The following is a 20376-nucleotide window of genomic DNA, read 5'->3' as shown; positions in this document are numbered from 1 at the left end:
TCACTCCTCTCATTCTCTCCCCTCAATCACTGTCATTCTCTCAACCCTCACTCCTCTCATTCTCTCCCCTCACTCACTCTCTTCTCTGTCTCCTCCTTTCATTCTCTCTCCCCTCACACCTCTCATTCTCTGTCCCCTCACTCCTCTCATTCTCTCTCCTCACCTCTCATTCTCTCTCCCCTCACTCCTCTCATTCTCTAACCTCACACCTATCATTCTCTGTCTCCTCACTCCTCTCATTCTCTCTCCCCTCACTCCTCTCATTCTCCCTGCTCACTCACTGTCATTCTCCCTCCCCTCACTCTTCTCATACTCTCCCCTCACTCCTCTCATTCTCTTTCCCCTCACACCTCTCATTCTCTGTCTCCTTACTCCTCTCATTCTGTCTCCCCTCACTCCTTTCATTTTCACCCCTCACACTTCTCATTCTCTCTTCACACCTCACATTCTCTGTCCCCTCACTCACTGTCATTCTCGCTCCCCACACACCTCTTATTCTCACTCACCTGTCACTTCTCATTCTCTCTCCCCTCACTCCTCTCATTCTCTGTCTCTTCACTCCTCTCATTCTTACTCCCCTCACTCCTCTCATTCTCTCCCCTCACTCCTCTCATTCTCTCTCCTCAATCCTCTCATTCTCTCTCCCCTCACTCACTCTCTTTATCTGCCTCCTGACTCCTCTCATTCTCTCTCCCCTCACTCCTCTCATTCTGTCTCCCCTCACTCCCCTCATTCTCTCCCCTCACTCCTCTCATTCACTCTTCTCACAGCTCACATTCTCTCTCCCCTCGCTCCTCTCATTCGCTCTCCGCTCACACCTCTCATTCTCTCTCTTCACTCCTCTCATTCTCTCTCCTCACCTCTCATTCTCTCTCCCCTCACTCCTCTCATTCTCTCTCCCTCACACATCTCATTCTCTCACCCCTCACTCCTCTCATTCTCCCTGCTCACTCACTGTCATTCTCCCTCCCCTCACTCCTCTCATTCTCTCCCCTCACTCCTCTCACTCTCTTTCCCTCACAGCTCTCATTCTCTCTCCCCTCACTCCTCTCATTCTCCCTCCCTTCACACCTCTGATTCGCTCTCCTCACTCCTCTCATTCTCTCCCCTCACTCCTCTCATTCTCTCTCCTCAATCCTCTCATTCTCTCTCCCCTCACTCACTCTCTTTATCTGCCTCCTGACTCCTCTCATTCTCTCTCCCCTCACTCCTCTCATTCTCTCTCCCGTCACATGCCTCATTCTGACTCCCCTCACTACTCTTATTCTGTCTCCCCTCACTCCCCTCATTCCTCTCACTCCTCTCATTCTCTCTCCCCTCACACCACTAATTCTCTCTCCTGACTCCTCTCATTCTCTCTCCCCTCACTCTTCTCATTCTCTCTCCCCTCACTCCTCTCATTCTCACCCCCACACCTCTCATTCTATCTCCTCACAGCTCACATTCTCTCTCCCCTCACTCCTCTCATTCCCTCTCCCCCACTCCTCTCACTCACTCTGCCCCCACACCTGTCATTCTCTACCCTCACATCTCTCATTCTCTCCCCTCACTCCTCTCATTCTCTCTCCCCTCACGCCTCTCATTCTCTCTCTTTACTCCTCTCATTCTGTCTCCCCTCACACCTCTCATTCTATCTCCCCTCACTCCTCCCATTCAACCTGCACACTCACTCTCATTCTCTCTACCCTCACCCCTCTCATTCTCTCTCCCCTCACTGCTCTCATTCTTTCTCCCCTCGCTCACTCTCATTCTATCTCCCCTCACTCCTCTCATTCAACCTGCTCACTCACTCTCATTCTCTCTCCCCTCACTCCTCTCATTCTCTCTCCCCTCACTGCTCTCATTCTTTCTCCCCTCGCTCACTCTCATTCTATCTCCCCTCACTCCTCTCATTCAACCTGCTCACTCACTCTCATTCTCTCTCCCCTCACTCCTCTCATTCTCTCTCTCCTCACTCCTCTCATTCTCTCTCTCCTCACACCTCTCATTCTCTCTCTCCTCACTCCTCTCATTCTCTCTCCCATCACACCTCTCATTCTCTCCCCTCACTCCTGTCATTCTCTCTCCCCTAACTCCTCTCATTCTCTCCCCTCACTGCTCTCATTGTCTCTCCCCTCGCTCACACTCTCCCCTCACACCCCTCATTCTCTCTCCTGACTCCTCTCATTCTCTCTCCCCTCACTCCTCTTATTCTCTCCCCTCACTCCTCTCATTCTCTCTCCTCAATCCTCTCATTCTCTCTCCCCTCACTCCTCTCATTCTCTCTCCCCTCAATCCTCTCATTCTCTACCCTCACACCTCTCATTCTCTCCCCTCACTCCTCTCATTCTCTCTCCCCTCACTCCTCTCATTCTCTGTCCCCTCACTCCTCTCATTCTCTCTCCTCACCTCTCATTCTCTCTCCACTCACTCCTCTTATTCTCTCTCCCTCACACATCTCATTCTGTCTCCCCTCACTCCTTTCATTTTCGCCCCTCACACTTTACATTCTCTCTCCTCACACCTCACATTCTCTGTCCCCTCACTCACTGTCATTCTCGCTCCCCACACACCTCTCATTCTCACTCACCGGACACCTCTCATTCTCTCCCCCTCACTCCTCTCATTCTCTGTCTCCTCACTCCTCTCATTCTTACTCCCCTCACTCCTCTCATTCTCTCCCCTCACTCCTCTCATTCTCTCTCCTCAATCCTCTCATTCTCTCTCCCCTCACTCACGCTCTTTATCTGCCTCCTCACACCTCTCATTCTCTCTCCCCTTACCCCTCTCATTCTCTCTCCCCTCACTGCTCTCATTGTTTCTCCCCTCGCTCACTCTCATTCTATCTCCCCTCACTCCTCTCATTCTCTCCCCTCACTCCTCATTCTCTCTCCCCTCACTCCTCTCATTCTTTCTCCTCAATCCTCTCATTCTCTGTCCCCTCACTCACTTTGTTTATCTGCCTCCTCACACCTCTCATTCTCGCTCCCCTCACTCCTCTCATTCTCTTTCCGTCACACGCCTCATTCTCACTCCCCTCACTCCTCTCATTCTGTCTCCCTTCACTCCTCTCATTTTCTCCCCTCACTCCTCTCATTCTTTCTCCTCAATCCTCTCATTCTCTCTCCCCTCACTCACTTTCTTTATCTGCCTCCTCACTCCTCTCATTCTCTTTCCGTCACACGCCTCATTCTCACTCCCCTGACACCTCTCATTCTCTCTCCCCTCACTCCTCTCATTCTGTCTCCCTTCACTCCTCTCATTCGCGCCCCTCACTCCTCTCATTCTCTCTCCCCTCACTCCTCTCATTCTCTCTGCCCTCACTCCTGTTATTCTCTAACCTCACATCTCTCATTCTCTCACCTCACTCCTCTCATTCTCCGTGTTAATTCATTCTCATTCTCTCTCCCCTCACTCCTCTCATTCTGTCTCCCCTGATTTCTCTCATTCTCTCCCCTCACGCCTCTCATTCTTTCTCCCCTCGCTCACTCTCATTCTATCTCCCCTCACTCCTCTCATTCTACCTGCTCACTCACTCTCATTCTCTCTCCCCTCACTCATTCTCTCTCTCCTCACTCCTCTCATTCTCTCTCTCCTCACACCTCTCATTCTCTCTCTCCTCACTCCGCTCATTCTCTCTCCCATCACACCTCTCATTCTCTCCCCTCACTCCTGTCATTCTCTCTCCCCTAACTCCTCTCATTCTCTTTCCCCTCACTGCTCTCATTGTCTCTCCCTCACACATCTCATTCTCTCTCCCCTCACTCCTCTCATTCTCTCCCCTCACACCTATCATTCTCTGCCTCCTCAGTCCTCTCATTCTCTCTCCCCTAACTCCTCTCATTCTCTCTCCCCTCACTGCTCTCATTGTCTCTCCCCTCGTTCACTTTCTCCCCTCACTCCCCTCATTCTCACCCCTTAGATTCTCTCCCCTCACTCCTCTCATTCTCTCTGCTCACACCTCTCATTCTCTCTCCCCTCACTCCTCTCATTCTCTCCCCTCACTCCTCATTCTCTCTCCCCTCACTCCTCTCATTTACTCCCCTCACTCCTATCATTCTCTCTCCTCAATCCTCTCATTCTCTCTCCCCTCACTCACTTTCTTTATCTGCCTCCTCACTCCTCTCATTCTCTCTCCCCTCACTCCTCTCATTCTCTTTCCGTCACACGCCTCATTCTCACTCCCCTCACACCTCTCATTCTCTCTCCCCTCACTCCTCTCATTCTCTCGCCTCACTCCTCTCATTCTCTCTCCCCTTGCTCCCTCTCATTCTCTCTCCCCTCACACCCCTCATTCTCTCTCCTGACTCCTCTCATTGTCTCTCCCGTCACTCTTCTCATTCTCTCTCCCCTCACTCATCTCATTCTCACCCTCACACCTCTCATTCACTCTTCTCACAGCTCACATTCTCTCTCCCCTCACACCTATCATTCTCTCTCCCCTCACTCCTCTCATTTTCTCTCCCCTCACACCTCTCATTCTCAATCCTCACTCCTCTCATTCTCTCTCCCCTCACTCCTCTCATTCCCTCTCCCCTCACTCACTCTCATTCTGTCTCCACTTACTCCTGTCATTCTCTCTCCCCTCACACTCTCTCTATCTGCCTCCTCACTGCTCTCATTCCCTCTCCCGACACACGTCTCATTCTGTCTCCCCTCACTCCTCTCATTCTGTCTCCCCTCACTCCTCTCATTCTCTCCCCTCACTCCTCTCATTCTCTCTCCCCTTGCTCCCTCTCATTCTCTCTCCCTTCACGCCTCTCATTCTCTCTCTTCACACCTCTCATTCTCCCTCTCCTCGCTCAGTCTCATTCTCTCTCCCCTCATACATCTCATTCTCTCTCCTCACTCCTCTCATTCTCTTTCCCCTCTCATTCTCATTCACTCTCCCCTCACTCCTCTAATTCTCTCTCCCCTCACACCTCTCATTCTTTCTCCCCTCACTCCCCTCATTCTTTTTCTCCTCACTCCTCACATTCTCTGACCCCGCACACCTCTCATTTTCTCTCTTCTCACACCTCTCATTCTCTCTCCCCTCACTCCTCTCATTCTCTCTCTCCTCACATCTCTCATTCTCTCTGTCCTCACTCCTCTCATTTTGTCTCTCCTCACTCCTCTCATTCTCTTTCCCCTCACATCTCACATTCTCTGTCACCTCACTCCTCTCATTCTTTCTCTCCTCACTCCTCTCATTCTCTCTCCCCTCACTCCTCTTATTCTCTCTCTCCTCACTCCTCACAATCTCTGACCCCTCACACCTCTCATTCTCTGTCTCCTCACTCCTCTCATTCTCTCTCCCTCACTCCACTCATTCTCCTCACACCTCTCATTCTCTCTCCTCACTCCTCTCATTCTCTCTTCCCTCAGTCCTTTCATTCTCTCTGCTCTCACACCTCTCATTCTCTCTCCCCTCACACCTCGCATTCTCTCACCCCTCACACCTCTCATTCTCTCTCCCCTCACACTGGTCTTTCTCTATCCCCTCATTTATCTTCATTCTCTCTCTCCTCACACCTCTCATTCTCTCCCCTCACTCCTCTCATTCTCTCTCCTCACACCTCTCATTCTTCGTCTCCTCACTCCTCTCATTCTCTCCCCTCACTCCTCTCATTCTCTGTCTCCTCACTCCTCTCATTCTCTCTCTCTTCACATCTCTCATTCTCTACCCTCACTCCTCTCATTCTTTCTCCATCACTCTCATTCTCTGTCCCCTCAGTACTCTCATTCTCTCTCCGCTCACTCCTCTCTTTCTCTCTCACTTACTCCTCTCATTCTCTCTCTGCTCACACCTCTCATTCTCTCTCCTCACACTTCACATTCTCTCTCCCCTCACAAGTCTCATTCTCTCTCCTCACTCCTCTCATTCTCTCTCTTCCCACTTCTCATTTTCACCCCCTCAATCCTCTCATTCTCTCTCCCCTCACTCACTCTCATTCTCTCTCCTAACATTCTCTCTCCCCTCACACCTCTCATTTTCTCCCACCTCGCTCCTCTCATTCCCTTTCCCCTCACTCACTCTCATTCTCTCTCCTCACACCTCTCATTCTCTCTCCTCACACCTCTCATTCTCTCTCCTCACTCCTCTCATTCTCTCCCCTCACTGCTCCTCTCTCCCCTCACTCCTCTCATTCTCTCTCCCCTCACTCCTCTCATTCTCTCTCCCCTCATACCTCTCATTCTCTCTCCCCTCACACCTCTCATTCTCTCTCCCCTCACTCCTCTCATTCTCTCTACCCTCACTCACTCTCATTCTCTCTCTCCTCACTCTTCTCTATCACTCTCCCCTCACTCCTTTCATTCTCTCTCCCCGTACACCTGACATTTTCTCTCCCCTCACTCCTCTCATTCTCTCCCATCACACCTGTCATTCTCTGTCTCCTCACTCCTCTCATTCTCTCTCCTCACTCCTCTCATTCTCTCCCCTCACTCCGCTCATTATCTCCCCTCACTCCCCTCATTCTCTCTCCCCTCACTCCTCTTATTCTCTCTCCTCAATTCTCTCATTCTCTCTCCTCTCACTCCTCTCATTCTCTCGCCCATCACACCTCTCATTCTCTCTCCTCACAGCTCACATTCTCTCTCCCCTCACTCCTCTCATTCTCTCTCCCCTCGCTCCTCTCATTCTCTCTCCTCACACCTCTCATTCTCTCTCCACTCACTCCTCTCATTCTGTCTCCCCTCACTCCTCTCATTCTCTCTCCCCTTACTCCTCTCATTTTCTCTCCCCTCACTCACTCTCATTCTCTCTCCCTTCACTTATCCTCATTCTCTCTCCTCAGTGCTCTCATTTTCTCTCCTCACACCTCGCATTCTCCCTCCCCTCACACCTCTCATTCTCTCTCTACTTACTCCTGTCATTCTCTCTCCCCTCACACTCTCTTTATCTGCCTCCTCACTGCTCTCATTCCCTCTCCCGACACATGTCTCATTCTGTCTCCCCTCACTCCTCTCATTCTGTCTCCCCTCACTCCTCTCATTCTCTCCCCTCACTCCTCTCATTCTCTCTCCCCTTGCTCCCTCTCATTCTCTCTCCCCTCACGCCTCTCATTCTCTCTCTTCACACCTCTCATTCTCCCTCTCCTCGCTCAGTCTGATTCTCTCTCCCCTCATACCTCTCATTCTCTGTCCTCACTCCTCTCATTCTCTCTCCCCTCACACCTCTCATTCTCTCTCCCCTCACTCCTCTCATTCTGTCTCCCCTCACTCACTCTCATTCTCTATCGCCTCACTTCTCTGATTCTCTCTCCCATCACTCTTCTCATTCTCTCTCTCCTCACTGCTCTCATTCTCTCTCCTCAGACCTCTCATTCTCTCTCCCCTCACATCTCTCATTCTCTCCCCTCAGTCCTCTCATTCTCCCTGCGAATTCATTCTCATCCTCTCTCCTCTCACTCCTCTCATTCAGTCTCCCCTGACTCCTCTCATTCTCTCCCCTCACTCCTCTCATTCTCTCTCCCCTTGCTCCCTCTCATTCTCTCTCCCCTCACGCCTCTCATTCTCTCTCTTTACTCCTCTCATTCTCCCTCCCCTCACTCCTGTCATTCTCTCTCCCCTTGCTCCCTCTCATTCTCTCTCCCCTCACGCCTCTCATTCTCTCTCTTTACTCCTCTCATTCTCCCTCCCCTCACTCCTGTCATTCTCTCTCCCCTTGCTCCCTCTCATTCTCTCTCCCCTCACGCCTCTCATTGTCTCTCTTCACACCTCTCATTCTCCCTCTGCTCGCTCAGTCTCATTCTCTCTCCCCTCATACCTCTCATTCTCTCTCCTCACTCCTCTCATTCTCTCACCACTCACTCCTCTCATTCTCTCCCCTCACAACTCTCATTCTCTCTCCCCTCACACCTCTCATTCTCTCTCCCCTCACACCTCTCATTCTCTCTCCCCTCACTCCTCTCATTCTCTCCCCTCACAACTCTCATTCTCTCTCCCCTCACACCTCTCATTCTCTCTCCCCTCACACCTCTCATTCTCTCTCCCCTCACTCCTCTCATTCTCTCTCCCCTCACTCACTCTCATTCTCTATCGCCTCACTTCTCTGATTCTGTCTCCCATCACTCCTCTGATTCTCTCCCCTCACTCCTCTCATTCTCTCTCCCCTCACTTACTCTCATTCTCTCTCCCTTCACTCCACTCCTTCTCTCTCCCCTCACACCTCTCATTCTGTCTCCCCTCACTCCTGTCATTCTCTCCCCTCACTCCTCCTTCACTCACTTTCAATCTCTGTCCCCTCATCCTCATTCTCTCGCCTCACACCTCTGATTCTGTCTCTCCTCACACCTCTCATACTCTCTCCCCTCACTCACTCTCATTCTCTCTCCTTAAACCTCTCATTCTCCATCCCCTCACACCTCACATTCTCTTTCCTCACTCCTCTTATTCTCTCTCCTCACACCTCACATTCTCTCTCCCCCCACACCTCTAATTCTCTCTCCTTACTCCTGTCATTCTCTCTCCCCTCACTCCTCTCATTCTCTCTCCTCACTCCTCTCATTCTCTCTCCTGACTGCTCTCATTCTCTCTCCTATCACAGCTCTCATTCTCTCTCCCTTCACTCACTCTCATTTTTTCTCCCCTCACACCTCTCATTCCCAATCCTCACTCCTCTCATTCTCTCTCCCCTCACTCCTCTCATTCTCTCTCCCCTCACACCTATCATTCTCTCTCCCCTCACTCCTCTCATTCTCTCTCCCCTCACTCCTCTCATTCCCTCTCCCCTCACTCACTCTCATTCTGTCTCCACTTACTCCTGTCATTCTCTCTCCCCTCACACTCTCTCTATCTGCCTCCTCACTGCTCTTATTCCCTCTCCCGACACACGTCTCATTCTGTCTCCCCTCACTCCTCTCATTCTGTCTCCCCTCACTCCTCTCATTCTCTCCCCTCACTCCTCTCATTCTCTCTCCCCTTGCTCCCTCTCATTCTCTCTCCCTTCACGCCTCTCATTCTCTCTCTTCACACCTCTCATTCTCCCTCTCCTCGCTCAGTCTCATTCTCTCTCCCCTCATACATCTCATTCTCTCTCCTCACTCCTCTCATTCTCTTTCCCCTCTCATTCTCATTCACTCTCCCCTCACTCCTCTAATTCTCTCTCCCCTCACACCTCTCATTCTTTCTCCCCTCACTCCCCTCATTCTTTTTCTCCTCACTCCTCACATTCTCTGACCCCGCACACCTCTCATTTTCTCTCTTCTCACACCTCTCATTCTCTCTCCCCTCACTCCTCTCATTCTCTCTCTCCTCACATCTCTCATTCTCTCTGTCCTCACTCCTCTCATTTTGTCTCTCCTCACTCCTCTCATTCTCTTTCCCCTCACATCTCACATTCTCTGTCACCTCACTCCTCTCATTCTTTCTCTCCTCACTCCTCTCATTCTCTCTCCCCTCACTCCTCTTATTCTCTCTCTCCTCACTCCTCACAATCTCTGACCCCTCACACCTCTCATTCTCTGTCTCCTCACTCCTCTCATTCTCTCTCCCTCACTCCACTCATTCTCCTCACACCTCTCATTCTCTCTCCTCACTCCTCTCATTCTCTCTTCCCTCAGTCCTTTCATTCTCTCTGCTCTCACACCTCTCATTCTCTCTCCCCTCACACCTCGCATTCTCTCACCCCTCACACCTCTCATTCTCTCTCCCCTCACACTGGTCTTTCTCTATCCCCTCATTTATCTTCATTCTCTCTCTCCTCACACCTCTCATTCTCTCCCCTCACTCCTCTCATTCTCTCTCCTCACACCTCTCATTCTTCGTCTCCTCACTCCTCTCATTCTCTCCCCTCACTCCTCTCATTCTCTGTCTCCTCACTCCTCTCATTCTCTCTCTCTTCACATCTCTCATTCTCTACCCTCACTCCTCTCATTCTTTCTCCATCACTCTCATTCTCTGTCCCCTCAGTACTCTCATTCTCTCTCCGCTCACTCCTCTCTTTCTCTCTCACTTACTCCTCTCATTCTCTCTCTGCTCACACCTCTCATTCTCTCTCCTCACACTTCACATTCTCTCTCCCCTCACAAGTCTCATTCTCTCTCCTCACTCCTCTCATTCTCTCTCTTCCCACTTCTCATTTTCACCCCCTCAATCCTCTCATTCTCTCTCCCCTCACTCACTCTCATTCTCTCTCCTAACATTCTCTCTCCCCTCACACCTCTCATTTTCTCCCACCTCGCTCCTCTCATTCCCTTTCCCCTCACTCACTCTCATTCTCTCTCCTCACACCTCTCATTCTCTCTCCTCACACCTCTCATTCTCTCTCCTCACTCCTCTCATTCTCTCCCCTCACTGCTCCTCTCTCCCCTCACTCCTCTCATTCTCTCTCCCCTCACTCCTCTCATTCTCTCTCCCCTCATACCTCTCATTCTCTCTCCCCTCACACCTCTCATTCTCTCTCCCCTCACTCCTCTCATTCTCTCTACCCTCACTCACTCTCATTCTCTCTCTCCTCACTCCTCTCATTCACTCTCCCCTCACTCCTTTCATTCTCTCTCCCCGTACACCTGACATTTTCTCTCCCCTCACTCCTCTCATTCTCTCCCATCACACCTGTCATTCTCTGTCTCCTCACTCCTCTCATTCTCTCTCCTCACTCCTCTCATTCTCTCCCCTCACTCCGCTCATTATCTCCCCTCACTCCCCTCATTCTCTCTCCCCTCACTCCTCTTATTCTCTCTCCTCAATTCTCTCATTCTCTCTCCTCTCACTCCTCTCATTCTCTCGCCCATCACACCTCTCATTCTCTCTCCTCACAGCTCACATTCTCTCTCCCCTCACTCCTCTCATTCTCTCTCCCCTCGCTCCTCTCATTCTCTCTCCTCACACCTCTCATTCTCTCTCCACTCACTCCTCTCATTCTGTCTCCCCTCACTCCTCTCATTCTCTCTCCCCTTACTCCTCTCATTTTCTCTCCCCTCACTCACTCTCATTCTCTCTCCCTTCACTTATCCTCATTCTCTCTCCTCAGTGCTCTCATTTTCTCTCCTCACACCTCGCATTCTCCCTCCCCTCACACCTCTCATTCTCTCTCTACTTACTCCTGTCATTCTTTCTCCCCTCACACTCTCTTTATCTGCCTCCTCACTGCTCTCATTCCCTCTCCCGACACATGTCTCATTCTGTCTCCCCTCACTCCTCTCATTCTGTCTCCCCTCACTCCTCTCATTCTCTCCCCTCACTCCTCTCATTCTCTCTCCCCTTGCTCCCTCTCATTCTCTCTCCCCTCACGCCTCTCATTCTCTCTCTTCACACCTCTCATTCTCCCTCTCCTCGCTCAGTCTGATTCTCTCTCCCCTCATACCTCTCATTCTCTGTCCTCACTCCTCTCATTCTCTCTCCCCTCACACCTCTCATTCTCTCTCCCCTCACTCCTCTCATTCTGTCTCCCCTCACTCACTCTCATTCTCTATCGCCTCACTTCTCTGATTCTCTCTCCCATCACTCTTCTCATTCTCTCTCTCCTCACTGCTCTCATTCTCTCTCCTCAGACCTCTCATTCTCTCTCCCCTCACATCTCTCATTCTCTCCCCTCAGTCCTCTCATTCTCCCTGCGAATTCATTCTCATCCTCTCTCCTCTCACTCCTCTCATTCTCTCTCCCCTTGCTCCCTCTCATTCTCTCTCCCCTCACGCCTCTCATTCTCTCTCTTCACACCTCTCATTCTCCCTCTGCTCGCTCAGTCTCATTCTCTCTCCCCTCATACCTCTTATTCTCTCTCCTCACTCCTCTCATTCTCTCACCACTTACTCCTCTCATTCTCTCCCCTCACAACTCTCATTCTCTCTCCCCTCATACCTCTCATTCTCTCTCCCCTCACACCTCTCATTCTCTCTCCCCTCACTCCTCTCATTCTGTCTCCCCTCACTCACTCTCATTCTCTATCGCCTCACTTCTCTGATTCTGTCTCCCATCACTCCTCTGATTCTCTCCCCTCACTCCTCTCATTCTCTCTCCCCTCACTTACTCTCATTCTCTCTCCCTTCACTCCACTCCTTCTCTCTCCCCTCACACCTCTCATTCTGTCTCCCCTCACTCCTCTCATTCTCTCCCCTGACTCCTCTCATTCTCTCCTCCTTCACTCACTTTCAATCTCTGTCCCCTCATCCTCATTCTCTCCCCTCACACCTCTCATTCTCTCTCTCCTCACACCTCTCATACTCTCTCCCCTCACTCACTCTCATTCTCTCTCCTTACACCTCTCATTCTCCATCCCCTCACACCTCACATTCTCTCTCCTCACTCCTCCTATTCTGTCTCCTCACACCTCACATTCTCTCTCCCCCCACACCTCTCATTCTCTCTCCTCACTCCTGTCATTCTCTCTCCCCTCACTCCTCTCATTCTCTCTCCTCACTCCTCTCATTCTCTCTCCTGACTGCTCTCATTCTCTCTCCCCTCACAGCTCTCATTCGCTCCCCCTTCACTCACTCTCATTTTTTCTCCCCTCACACCTCTCATTCTCAATCCTCACTCCTCTCATTCTCTCTCCCCTCACTCCTCTCATTCTCTCTCCCCTCACACCTATCATTCTCTCTCCCCTCACTCCTCTCATTCTCTCTCCCCTCACACCTCTCATTCTCAATCCTCACTCCTCTCATTCTCTATCCCCTCACTTCTCTCATTCTCTCTCCCCTCACTCACTCTCATTCTGTCTCCACTTACTCCTGTCATTCTCTCTCCCCTCACACTCTCTTTATCTGCCTCCTCACTGCTCTCATTCCCTCTCCCGACACACGTCTCATTCTGTCTCCTCTCACTCCTCTCATTCTGTCTCCCCTCACTCCTCTCATTCTCTCCCCTCACTCCTCTCATTCTCTCTCCCCTTGCTCCCTCTCATTCTCTCTCCCCTCATACCTCTCATTCTCTCTCCTCACTCCTCTCATTCTCTCTCCCCTCACTCATTCTCATTCTCTCTCCCCTCACTCCTCTCATTCTCTCTCCCCTCACACCTCTCATTCTTTCTCTCCTCACTCCTCTCATTCTCTCTCTCCTCACTCCTCACATTCTCTGACCCCTCACACCTCTCATTCTCTCTCCCCTCACTCCTCTCATTCTCTCATTCTCTCTATCCTCACTCCTCTCATTTTGTCTCCCCTCACTCCTCTCATTCTCTCCCCTCACTCCTCTCATTCTCTCTCCCCTCACTCCTCTCATTCTCTCTCTCCTCAGTCCTCTCATTCTCTTTCCCCTCACATCTCACATTCTCTGTCACCTCACTCCTCTCATTCTTTCTCTCCTCACTCCTCTCATTCTCTCTCCCCTCACTCCTCTCATTCTGTCTCTCCTCACTCCTCACATACTCTGACCCCTCACACCTCTCATTCTCTGTCTCCTCACCCCTCTCATTCTCTCTCCCTCACTCCTCTCATTCTCCTCACGCCTCTCATTCTCTGTCTCCTCACTCCTCTCATTCTCTCTCCTCACACCTTTCATTCTCCGTCTCCTCTCTCCTCTCATTCTCTCTCCTCACACCTCTCATTCTCTCTCCTCACTCCTCTCATTCTCTCTCCTCACTCCTCTCATTCTCTCCCCTCACTCCGCTCATTATCTCCCCTCACTCCCCTCATTCTCTCTCCCCTCACTCCTCTTATTCTCTCTCCTCAATTCTCTCATTCTCTCTCCTCTCACTCCTCTCATTCTCTCGCCCATCACACCTCTCATTCTCTCTCCTCACAGCTCACATTCTCTCTCCCCTCACTCCTCTCATTCTCTCTCCCCTCGCTCCTCTCATTCTCTCTCCTCACACCTCTGATTCTCTCTCCACTCACTCCTCTCATTCTGTCTCCCCTCACTCCTCTCATTCTCCCCGCTCACTCATTCTCATTCTCTCTCCCCTCACTTCTCTCATTCTCTCTCCCCTTACTCCTCTCATTTTCTCTCCCCTCACTCACTCTCATTCTCTCTCCCTTCACTTATCCTCATTCTCTCTCCTCAGTGCTCTCATTTTCTCTCCTCACACCTCGCATTCTCTCTCCCCTCACACTCTCTTTATCTGCCTCCTCACTGCTCTCATTCCCTCTCCCGACACACGTCTCATTCTGTCTCCCCTCACTCCTCTCATTCTGTCTCCCCTCACTCCTCTCATTCTCTCCCCTCACTCCTCTCATTCTCTCTCCCCTTGCTCCCTCTCATTCTCTCTCCCCTCAAGCCTCTCATTCTCGCTCTTCACACCTCTCATTCTCCCTCTCCTTGCTCAGTCTCATTCTCTCTCCCCTCATACCTCTCATTCTCTCTCCTCACTCCTCTCATTCTCTCTCCCGTCACACCTCTCATTCTCTCTCCCCTCACACCTCTCATTCTCTCTCCCCTCACTCCTTTCATTCTCTCTCCCCTTACACCTGACATTTTCTCTCCCCTCACTCCTCTCATTCTCTCCCATCACACCTGTCATTCTCTGTCTCCTCACTCCTCTCATTCTCTCTCCTCACTCCTCTCATTCTCTCTCCCCTCACTCCTGTCATTCTCTCTCCTCACTCCGCTCATTCTCTCCCCTCACTCCCCTCATTCTCTCTCCCCTCACTCCTCTTATTCTCTCTCCTCAATTCTCTCATTCTCTCTCCTCTCACTCCTCTCATTCTCTCGCCCATCACACCTCTCATTCTCTCTCCTCACAGCTCACATTCTCTCTCCCCTCACTCCTCTCATTCTCTCTCCCCTCGCTCCTCTCATTCTCTCTCCTCACACCTCTCATTCTCTCTCCACTCACTCCTCTCATTATGTCTCCCCTCACTCCTCTCATTCTCTCTCCCCTTACTCCTCTCATTTTCTCTCCCCTCACTCACTCTCATTCTCTCTCCCTTCACTTATCCTCATTCTCTCTCCTCAGTGCTCTCATTTTCTCTCCTCACACCTCGCATTCTCCCTCCCCTCACACCTCTCATTCTCTCTCCACTTACTCCTGTCATTCTCTCTCCCCTCACACTCTCTTTATTTGCCTCCTCACTGCTCTCATTCCCTCTCCCGACACACGTCTCATTCTGTCTCCCCTCACTCCTCTCATTCTGTCTCCCCTCACTCCTCTCATTCTCTCCCCTCACACCTCTCATTCTCTCTCCCCTTGCTCCCTCTCATTCTCTCTCCCCTCACGCCTCTCATTCTCTCTCTTCACACCTCTCATTCTCCCTCTCCTCGCTCAGTCTCATTCTCTCTCCCCTCATACCTCTCATTCTCTGTCCTCACTCCTCTCATTCTCTCTCCCCTCACACCTCTCATTCTCTCTCCCCTCACTCCTCTCATTCTCTGTCTCCTCACTCCTCTCATTCTTACTCCCCTCACTCCTCTCATTCTCTCCCCTCACTCCTCTCATTCTCTCTCCTCAATCCTCTCATTCTCTCTCCCCTTACTCACGCTCTTTATCTGCCTCCTCACACCTCTCATTCTCTCTCCCCTCACCCCTCTCATTCTCTCTCCCCTCACTGCTCTCATTGTTTCTCCACTCGCTTACTCTCATTCTATCTCCCCTCACTCCTCTCATTCAACCTGCTCACTCACTCTCATTCTCTCTGCTCACACCTCTCATTCTCTCTCCCCTCACTCCTCTCATTCTCTCCCCTCACTCCTCATTCTCTCTCCCCTCACTCCTCTCATTCTTTCTCCTCAATCCTCTCATTCTCTCTCCCCTCACTCACTTTCTTTATCTGCCTCCTCACACCTCTCATTCTCGCTCCCCTCACTCCTCTCATTCTCTTTCCGTCACACGCCTCATTCTCACTCCCCTCACTCCTCTCATTCTGTCTCCCTTCACTCCTCTCATTTTCTCCCCTCACTCCTCTCATTCTTTCTCCTCAATCCTCTCATTCTCTCTCCCCTCACTCACTTTCTTTATCTGCCTCCTCACTCCTCTCATTCTCTTTCCGTCACACGCCTCATTCTCACTCCCCTGACACCTCTCATTCTCTCTCCCCTCACTCCTCTCATTCTGTCTCCCTTCACTCCTCTCATTCTCTCCCCTCACTCCTCTCATTCTCTCTCCCCTCACTCCTCTCATTCTCTCTGCCCTCACTCCTGTTATTCTCTAACCTCACATCTCTCATTCTCTCCCCTCACTCCTCTCATTCTCCGTGTTAATTCATTCTCATTCTCTCTCCCCTCACTCCTCTCATTCTGTCTCCCCTGACTCCTCTCATTCTCTCCCCTCACGCCTCTCATTCTTTCTCCCCTCGCTCACTCTCATTCTATCTCCCCTCACTCCTCTCATTCTACCTGCTCACTCACTCTCATTCTCTCTCCCCTCACTCATTCTCTCTCTCCTCACTCCTCTCATTCTCTCTCTCCTCACACCTCTCATTCTCTCTCTCCTCACTCCGCTCATTCTCTCTCCCATCACACCTCTCATTCTCTCCCCTCACTCCTGTCATTCTCTCTCCCCTAACTCCTCTCATTCTCTTTCCCCTCACTGCTCTCATTGTCTCTCCCTCACACATCTCATTCTCTCTCCCCTCACTCCTCTCATTCTCTCCCCTCACACCTATCATTCTCTGTCTCCTCAGTCCTCTCATTCTCTCTCCCCTAACTCCTCTCATTCTCTCTCCCCTCACTGATCTCATTGTCTCTCCCCTCGTTCACTTTCTCCCCTCACTCCCCTCATTCTCACCCCTTAGATTCTCTCCCCTCACTCCTCTCATTCTCTCTGCTCACACCTCTCATTCTCTCTCCCCTCACTCCTCTCATTCTCTCCCCTCACTCCTCATTCTCTCTCCCCTCACTCCTCTCATTTTCTCCCCTCACTCCTATCATTCTCTCTCCTCAATCCTCTCATTCTCTCTCCCCTCACTCACTTTCTTTATCTGCCTCCTCACTCCTCTCATTCTCTCTCCCCTCACTCCTCTCATTCTCTCGCCTCACTCCTCTCATTCTCTCTCCCCTTGCTCCCTCTCATTCTCTCTCCCCTCACACCCCTCATTCTCTCTCCTGACTCCTCTCATTCTCTCTCCCGTCACTCTTCTCATTCTCTCTCCCCTCACTCCTCTCATTCTCACCCTCACACCTCTCATTCACTCTTCTCACAGCTCACATTCTCTCTCCCCTCGCTCCTCTCATTCGCTCTCCCCTCACACCTCTCATTCTCTCTCTTCACTCCTCTCATTCTCTCTCCTCACTCCTCTCATTCTCTCTCCTGAATCCTCTCATTCTCTCTCCCCTCACTCACTCTCTTTATCTGCCTCCTGACTCCTCTCATTCTCTCTCCCCTCACTCCTCTCATTCTCTTTCCGTCACACGCCTCATTCTCACTCCCCTCACACCTCTCATTCTCTCTCCCCTCACTCCTCTCATTCTCTCGCCTCACTCCTCTCATTCTCCCCGCTCACTCATTCTCATTCTCTCTCCCCTCACTTCTCTCATTCTCTCTCCCCTTACTCCTCTCATTTTCTCTCCCCTCACTCACTCTCATTCTCTCTCCCTTCACTTATCCTCATTCTCTCTCCTCAGTGCTCTCATTTTCTCTCCTCACACCTCGCATTCTCTCTCCCCTCACACTCTCTTTATCTGCCTCCTCACTGCTCTCATTCCCTCTCCCGACACACGTCTCATTCTGTCTCCCCTCACTCCTCTCATTCTGTCTCCCCTCACTCCTCTCATTCTCTCCCCTCACTCCTCTCATTCTCTCTCCCCTTGCTCCCTCTCATTCTCTCTCCCCTCACGCCTCTCATTCTCGCTCTTCACACCTCTCATTCTTCCTCTCCTTGCTCAGTCTCATTCTCTCTCCCCTCATACCTCTCATTCTCTCTCCTCACTCCTCTCATTCTCTCTCCCCTCACACCTCTCATTCTCTCTCCCCTCGCTCCTCTCATTCTCTCTCCTCACACCTCTCATTCTCTCTCCACTCACTCCTCTCATTCTGTCTCCCCTCACTCCTCTCATTCTCTCTCCCCTTACTCCTCTCATTTTCTCTCCCCTCACTCACTCTCATTCTCTCTCCCTTCACTTATCCTCATTCTCTCTCCTCAGTGCTCTCATTTTCTCTCCTCACACCTCGCATTCTCCCTCCCCTCACACCTCTCATTCTCTCTCCACTTACTCCTGTCATTCTCTCTCCCCTCACACTCTCTTTATCTGCCTCCTCACTGCTCTCATTCCCTCTCCCGACACACGTCTCATTCTGTCTCCCCTCACTCCTCTCATTCTGTCTCCCCTCACTCCTCTCATTCTCTCCCCTCACTCCTCTCATTCTCTCTCCCCTTGCTCCCTCTCATTCTCTCTCCCCTCACGCCTCTCATTCTCTCTCTTCACACCTCTCATTCTCCCTCTCCTCGCTCAGTCTGATTCTCTCTCCCCTCATACCTCTCATTCTCTGTCCTCACTCCTCTCATTCTCTCTCCCCTCACACCTCTCATTCTCTCTCCCCTCACTCCTCTCATTCTCTGTCTCCTCACTCCTCTCATTCTTACTCCCCTCACTCCTCTCATTCTCTCCCCTCACTCCTCATTCTCTCTCCCCTCACTCCTCTCATTCTTTCTCCTCAATCCTCTCATTCTCTCTCCCCTCACTCACTTTCTTTATCTGCCTCCTCACACCTCTCATTCTCGCTCCCCTCACTCCTCTCATTCTCTTTCCGTCACACGCCTCATTCTCACTCCCCTCACTCCTCTCATTCTGTCTCCCTTCACTCCTCTCATTTTCTCCCCTCACTCCTCTCATTCTTTCTCCTTAATCCTCTCATTCTCTCTCCCCTCACTCACTTTCTATATCTGCCTCCTCACTCCTCTCATTCTCTTTCCGTCACACGCCTCATTCTCACTCCCCTGACACCTCTCATTCTCTCTCCCCTCACTCCTCTCATTCTGTCTCCCTTCACTCCTCTCATTCTCTCCCCTCACTCCTCTCATTCTCTCTCCCCTCACTCCTCTCATTCTCTCTGCCCTCACTCCTGTTATTCTCTAACCTCACATCTCTCATTCTCTCCCCTCACTCCTCTCATTCTCCGTGTTAATTTATTCTCATTCTCTCTCCCCTCACTCCTCTCATTCTGTCTCCCCTGACTCCTCTCATTCTCTCCCCTCACGCCTCTCATTCTTTCTCCCCTCGCTCACTCTCATTCTATCTCCCCTCACTCCTCTCATTCTACCTGCTCACTCACTCTCATTCTCTCTCCCCTCACTCATTCTCTCTCTCCTCACTCCTCTCATTCTCTCTCTCCTCACACCTCTCATTCTCTCTCCCCTCACTCCTGTCATTCTCTCTCCCCTAACTCCTCTCATTCTCTCCCCTCACACCTATCATTCTCTGCCTCCTCAGTCCTCTCATTCTCTCTCCCCTAACTCCTCTCATTCTCTCTCCCCTCACTGCTCTCATTGTCTCTCCCTCACACATCTCATTCTCTCTCCCCTCACTCCTCTCATTCTCTCCCCTCACACCTATCATTCTCTGCCTCCTCAGTCCTCTCATTCTCTCTCCCCTAACTCCTCTCATTCTCTCTCCCCTCACTGCTCTCATTGTCTCTCCCCTCGTTCACTTTCTCCCCTCACTCCCCTCATTCTCACCCCTTAGATTCTCTCCCCTCACTCCTCTCATTCTCTCTGCTCACACCTCTCATTCTCTCTCCCCTCACTCCTCTCATTCTCTCCCCTCACTCCTCATTCTCTCTCCCCTCACTCCTCTCATTTTCTCCCCTCACTCCTATCATTCTCTCTCCTCAATCCTCTCATTCTCTCTCCCCTCACTCACTTTCTTTATCTGCCTCCTCACTCCTCTCATTCTCTCTCCCCTCACTCCTCTCATTCTCTCGCCTCACTCCTCTCATTCTCTCTCCCCTTGCTCCCTCTCATTCTCTCTCCCCTCACACCCCTCATTCTCTCTCCTGACTCCTCTCATTCTCTCTCCCGTCACTCTTCTCATTCTCTCTCCCCTCACTCCTCTCATTCTCACCCTCACACCTCTCATTCACTCTTCTCACAGCTCACATTCTCTCTCCCCTCACACCTATCATTCTCTCTCCCCTCACTCCTCTCATTCTCTCTCCCCTCACACCTATCATTCTTTCTCCCCTCACTCCTCTCATTCTCTCTCTCCTCACTCCTCACATTCTCTGACCCCTCACACCTCTCATTCTCTCTCTTCGCACACCTCTCATTCTCTCTCCCCTCACTCCTCTCATTCTCTCTCTCCTCACTCCTCTCATTCTCTTTCCCCTCACATCTGACATTCTCTGACCCCTCATACCTCTCATTCTCTGTCTCCTTACTCCTCTCATTCTCTCTCCCTCACTCCTCACAGTCTCTGACCGCTCACACCTCTCATTCTCTCTCTCCTCACTCCTCTCATTCTCTCTCCCCTCACTCCTGTCATTCTCTCTCCTCACTCCTCTCATTCTCTCTCCTCTCACTCCTCTCATTCTCTCGCCCATCACACCTCTCATTCTCTCTCCTTACAGCTCACATTCTCTAACCCCTCACTCCTCTCATTCTCTCT

The sequence above is a fragment of the Mobula birostris genome, unplaced genomic scaffold (assembly GCF_030028105.1).
Source record: "Mobula birostris isolate sMobBir1 unplaced genomic scaffold, sMobBir1.hap1 scaffold_348, whole genome shotgun sequence".
In the NCBI taxonomy this organism is placed as follows: domain Eukaryota; kingdom Metazoa; phylum Chordata; class Chondrichthyes; order Myliobatiformes; family Myliobatidae; genus Mobula; species Mobula birostris.
Note: the sequence above shows the minus strand (reverse complement) of the source record.